Below are 6,343 nucleotides of genomic sequence, written 5' to 3'. Positions count from 1 at the left end.
TTGCACGCTTTGCCCTCTCATCATTGCCCCCTCGGAGAATTCCCTCGTCCGCTTCGGTTACACCGCAAGCGGCTGACCTAGCAACTATGGTGAATTGATATGCAGCCGGGCGTTGAGAAGCGCGCGCTCCTGCTCGGCGTCGCATGTTGCAGCAAGCAGCACTTACAAGCGAGAGATTTGGCTCTGAGCCTAAATTGAGGGTAGATAGAAGGAAGGCCAAAAAAAAGTGCAAGGATGCCTACTGGCCGTGGTGTGTGCACGTGCAAATTTCATTTGTGTGAGTTGACCAATACCTTTATTAGGATTTCTTGAAAAGCCTGAAGAAAGGTTACTCACTTCTTCCAGAGCCTTAAGTACTGAAGCACGGGTAAAAATTCTGCCTGAGAGTGTGGCCACACACACACACCCTCCCCAGGCAGACAAGCTGTATTAAGGATTCCAGGAATATTGGGAAAGGTAGTTTGTTAAGAGTGCTGGGAATTGTATACAAACTACAGTTTCCAGGATACTTGGCCTATCTCCCCCATCAGGGTTTCTGAAACTTGCCTAGAACAGCCCTTCAGTGGGTGTGGCTTGAAGGGCCTCAGCTTATTTACCACCAAACTTGGGTCTCCAGCGCCTTTGGACTACAACTCACATCACCCCTAGCTAGCAAAGATGATGGGAACTGTAGTCCTCATTTGTGTGCTATACAAATAATATATTCATCCAATGGTGTAAAAAGAATGGAGAGCTAAGACATAAAAACCTCATGACTTTTACAACTGGAGCATTAGTAACTCAATTCTATACCCATGGATTGCACAATTTAAAAAAAAACTAGCTTGGAACAGCTATGATGCTAAAACACAGATCTGAAATGCCAACTCCCATAGATCCTGATTTTTTACAGTTAGATGCCCCGGACTGACGGCCTAATAACATCCTTGCCTACCGACTGCACTGTAAAAATACATCCAGTCTTTCATTGTGCCACTGTGGAATGAAGGCATATAGCCAAGGGCGGCACTGATGTTCATCCTCCAGACTTTTACATGCTGATACCCCAAACTGAGCACCTATGATCTCTGTTCATGGAGTGTATTGTGGGCTTTCATTATGCTATATAATTGCCTTGGAGTATATGCATGTACATATGCATTTAACAACAACAGCTTGTAAGAACAACAAAAATCTATGAAGCTCTTTCGCAGTGCCACAAGATACAAGATCCGTAATTTATTATTATTATTTATTAATTACCTACCCTTCACCCTAAGGTGCCAGGGCAGGTTACAACATTAAAACACAATATTAAAAACAGTTTAAAACAACTTACAATTTGTGTATCTTATATTGTAATTTAATGTCGTGAACTGCCCTGAGATCTATGGATAAATGGCAATACACAAATATAATAAAGAATAAGAATAATAAGGTGGGTCTTAAAAATATACACCTCAAGTGTCTAAAGTCAGGTATTGTTCTTCTTATCATTATTATAGGCAGGTATTGTTATTTCTAATTCTATAGCCCATGGGGACAGAAATGTAATGTAATTGGAAGTGGATTTAGAACAGAGGTTGACAACCTGAGGCCCATGGGCCGGAGTTGGCCCATGAGGGTCGCTTAACCGGCCCATGAGCCGCCCCCAAACCAAGCCGCCTGCTTGGCGAGTCCCCACGTGCTGCGCTAAACCGACGCAGCATGGCACAGGGACTCTCTTCTGTGGCTCCGGAAATCACTTCTGGGCATGCCCAGACACTGGAAATCGCGTCTGCGCATGTCCGGCCCACGGAGGATCTCCGCGGGAGTGATCCGGCCCATGCCCAGTAAGCCTTGCCAACTCCTGATTTAGAACGTCTTAACATACAAACACCAAACTATACTATCAGTATGTGATACAGTATATGCATGCATGAATCTGCAGGCCCTGGGATTTAACATCTAGATATGAAAGAAGCACCATGAAGACTGAGAACTCTTAACGCGTGCATGCGCACACTGACATTTTTAAAATGGCATCCTGTGGCCAGTAATGCCATGCCCTTTCATTAACTTTTGCTTCCTCTTTAGTTAATTGAGTTCTGGGTACTCTTCTCTCCAGCAGTGTTAGAAATACCTTATGAAAATCACTCATCTCTTACAAACTCAAAGTAAAACAGCTTTCGAAGCGTGCTTTAAATTATTTACAAGCATATGAAATACTTTCCCCAGAGCATTTAGCTATACATGCAGTTTTAACTCAAGGAGATTCCACTGCAGTCCACAGCAGAATGCTGCAGTGTGAAATGTGTAGCAGCCACTCAGCATTTTCTGTCACTGTTATCTCGTCAACAGGTAGTAACTTATCAGTGGGATAATCTCTTCATTCCATACCTAAACATCTATGCACAAGACATTTAAAGCAGTATCATACTCCTTTAAACAGTCATGGCTTCCTTCAAACTGGGAACTGTAGTTTTTAAGTATGTTGAGAGATTTTAGGAGACTTTTATTGCCATCATTGAGCCACAGTTTTTAGAATGCTTTAACAATCCACTTCTAGAGGAAGCCTGGGAATTGCAGCTCTGTACTGCACAGTGAATTGCACTGTACTGTATAGTGCAGATAGGGCCTTATTCTGTATTGATTGGTTGTCACATTGACAGACTGCATTTGCAGCTTTTCCTTCTGATCAAACAGGAACGTGCCCAGGGCCGGCTCTAGGTAGACCCCCGGTGGCGCGGTGCGCCAGGGCGTCGGGTTGGTAGGCAGGGCGCCGCGCGGCAAAGCCGTGCGGAAACTGTTGTGTATTGAGTCAAAGGATTTTATATCTGTATTATTATTGTCTGTATTTGCATTAGGATAAAGTAACTGCCTTTTGGTTCCAGAGGGTACAGCTACTATTGGTTCATTTAAGCTGCTGTATTTGGATCCTCTGTCTTATTGGTTTCCTCCAAAAGGCAGCACTGTGATTGCTTGATATTGTTCCCTCCAAAATGTATCCCTTCCTAGCTAGTCCCCTGTCCCTATAAATGTAGCTTTCCTCTCCTCAGTCTTCAGTCTTGTTCACTTTAATAAAGAGCTGTTACTAGAGAACTGTCTCCAGCATGTTTTGTCAAGAGAGCTGAAATCACAAACCCCACGTCACAACAACTGGCGACGAGGATGGGATCCGGAATGCTGAGGAGCGGTTAAACACAACCCTGCCTCAGAGTCCGGATTGCAGCTGAGAACAAGACTCACTGGCCAGCTGAGAAGACGACCCTGCCCGCTAGGACAATGGAGAGTCCAAGGGTATTGGAGCCCTTCCAGCCATCAGAGCCCCACACCTGGGAAGACTACGTCGAACGCTTCGAGTTCTTTGCAGTGGCTCAAGAGATCACCGATGCCAGCAAAAGAAGGGCCACATTCCTGAGCTACTGTGGGCCCGAGACCTTCAAGCTGGCCAAGGCATTACTTGCTCCAGCGAAGCTGAGTGAGACATCTCTCAAAGATATTCTTGCCTGCCTAACAAGCCACTTGGCGCCTACTGAGACCAAGATGGCCCGGCGGATGGAGTTCCATAAGAGGCAGCAGCATGCTGGGGAGTCTGTATCCACATTTCTGGCTGAACTCCGGAAGCTCGCTCAGCACTGCGGCTTCCAAAATCTGGAAGAGACTCTCCTGGATCGGTTTATTGGTGGTCTGAGCAGCAAGAAAGCCAGAAGACGCATCGTGGCTAAAGAAGAGGTTACCCTTGCTTCAGCCTTGAAAGAGGCCACCGCCACGGAGAATTATGAAAGAGAGGAGCTTGATGCCAGTCGCAAGGCCACTAAGCCACAGATAGAAGTTGCGCATGCCATGGACGAGCTAGAGGCTACTCCGAGCCAGAGCCCAGTCCGTGGGGTCGAGTCGGTGCGTCAGGCCTGCACAGTGCACAGAGATCGCCGAGGCAGTTGCCCAGGTTGTGGCGGAAACCATGAAAGGAAGAGTTGTCGTTTCAGGGATGCTATCTGCCGGACGTGCGGAAAGACGGGTCACATCGCCAGGGTCTGTAGATCGGCGGCGTCGGGAGCGACAGGAGCACCTAGACTGGAGCATCGCAGACCGCCCACAGCAACTCGTTTTCTAAAGGACTGCCACTACGTAACGGAGATCAACGGGAGGGCCGTGCAGTTTCCAGCGCAAGGCAAGGCACACGTCAAGGTGAAGATTGAGGGTCAGCAGTGCAACATGGAGGTGGACTCCGGATCCGCATTCACCATCGTGTCGGACCAGACCGCGAAGACATTCTTCCCCAGGGGTAAGTTGCCCCCTCTGGAGCCCTTTCCGGCAACCTTGCAGTCGTACTCAGCAGGCCGCATCCATGTTATGGGAATGTGTGCCGTGAGAGTACAGTTCCGGGACAAACAGGCTGTACTCAAACTGGTGATTGCAAAGGGCAGTCGCCCCAGTCTCCTGGGCACTGACTGGTTCCCTGCCCTGGGACTGAGTATCTCAGGGCTTAATTCAATCCAAACCTGCCCTGAGATGAGCGAGGTATTATGCAAGGAATTTGCTGGTCTCTTTAATGGAAAACTGGGTTGTTATAAAGGGCCCCCAGTTGACTTCGAGTTGGACCCCGGGGTGGCTCCAATCCGACTCAAACCAAGGCGAGTGCCATTTGCACTGCAACCCAAGATCGAGGCAGAGCTGGATAAATTGGTCAAGCAGGGAGTTCTCTCACCCGTGGACTCTGCTAAGTGGGAGACCCCAATCGTCACACCCCTTAAAGCAAATGGGGAAGTCAGGATATGTGCAGATTACAAATGTACTATCAATAAGGCACTCAGGGGAAACTCATACCCCATTCCAGTCGTATCACATCTGTTGGCTAAACTGGCTGGGGGCAAGGTGTTCGCCAAAATTGACCTGGCACAAGCTTACCAACAGCTGCCAGTAACCCCACAATCAGCGGAAGCACAGACTATTGTCACACATAAAGGGGCGTTCAGAGTTAACAGATTACAGTTCGGAGTTTGTGTGGCCCCAGGGATTTTTCAAGGGCTCATGGAACGCCTGTTAAGAGGTCTTCCGGGGGTCTTGCCATTTTTTGATGACGTTTTGATTGCTGGAAAAGACCCACAGGAACTGGTTGCGCGTGTCCGTGCAGTGTTGCTCAAGTTCAAGGAGGTGGGGTTGCAACTGAAAAAAGAAAAATGCAGTTTTGGGGTGCCAACTGTGGATTTCTTGGGGTTTAAAATTGATGCATCAGGCATCCACCCCACAGATGCTAAGATTAAGGCCATCATCGAGGCACCACGACCACAGAACAAGACGGAGTTGCAGTCATTCCTGGGACTTATTAACTTTTATCATTCGTTCTTACCCCAGAAAGCTTCGGTAGCTGAACCATTACATAGACTATTGCAGAAAAAGAATGTGTGGCGATGGGGGCGGGAGCAGCAGAAGGCTTTTGACTCCTTGCGAGGAATGCTGAGTAGCAGGAGCGTCCTTGCTCATTATGATGAGTCAAAGCCGCTGGTCCTGGCATGTGATGCCTCTCAATACGGTCTGGGGGCTGTGCTGAGTCATAGGGAACCGGATGGGTCGGAAAAGCCCATCTCTTTCTATTCCCGTACGTTGTCGCCCACAGAGCGCAACTATGCTCAAATTGATAAAGAGGCACTGGCTATTGTGTCCGGAATCAAAAGGTTCTATGATTATTTGTACGGTCGCCATTTCTCCATTGAAACGGACCACAAACCACTGTTAGGGTTGTTCAACCCAAACAAACAAACGCCACAAATTCTCTCCCCCAGAATGTTGCGTTGGTCAATATTCCTGAATGGGTTCCAGTACACCTTGACCCATGTGCCGGGGAAACAGTTGTGTCATGCTGATGCGCTGAGTCGATTGCCCCTTCCTGGCGGGGGCAATGAGGATCCTGCTCCGGCGGAGCACATTATGATGCTAGAAACACTTCCGGGGGCTCCTGTAACAGCTACGGATATAGCTGAGAAAACTAGGAAAGATGCTGTTCTCTCCCGTGTGCTCACTTGGGTGGGGAGGGGGTGGCCAGGTGGTCCGCATGAAGAAAAATTCAGGCCTTATGCGACAAGGCAGCACGAATTGTCCATGCATAAGGGTTGTCTCCTATGGGGAGATAGGGTGATCATCCCAGCACCACTGAGAAACAGGGTTCTTGAGACGCTTCACATGGGACACCCGGGAATGGTCAGGATGAAGTCGCTAGCCCGATGTTATGTGTGGTGGCCTGGAATGGACCAGAACATAGAACAATGGGTACGAACATGCAAGGCATGCCAAGAGGTGCGGCCAGAAGTGGCCAGAGCACCAGTCCACTGGTGGGAGCAGTCCAGGACTCCCTGGAGCCGGCTGCACATAGATTTTGCTGGGC

Source organism: Zootoca vivipara, chromosome 8 (assembly GCF_963506605.1).
Source record: "Zootoca vivipara chromosome 8, rZooViv1.1, whole genome shotgun sequence".
Taxonomy (NCBI): domain Eukaryota; kingdom Metazoa; phylum Chordata; class Lepidosauria; order Squamata; family Lacertidae; genus Zootoca; species Zootoca vivipara.
This window is presented reverse-complemented; position numbering follows the sequence as displayed.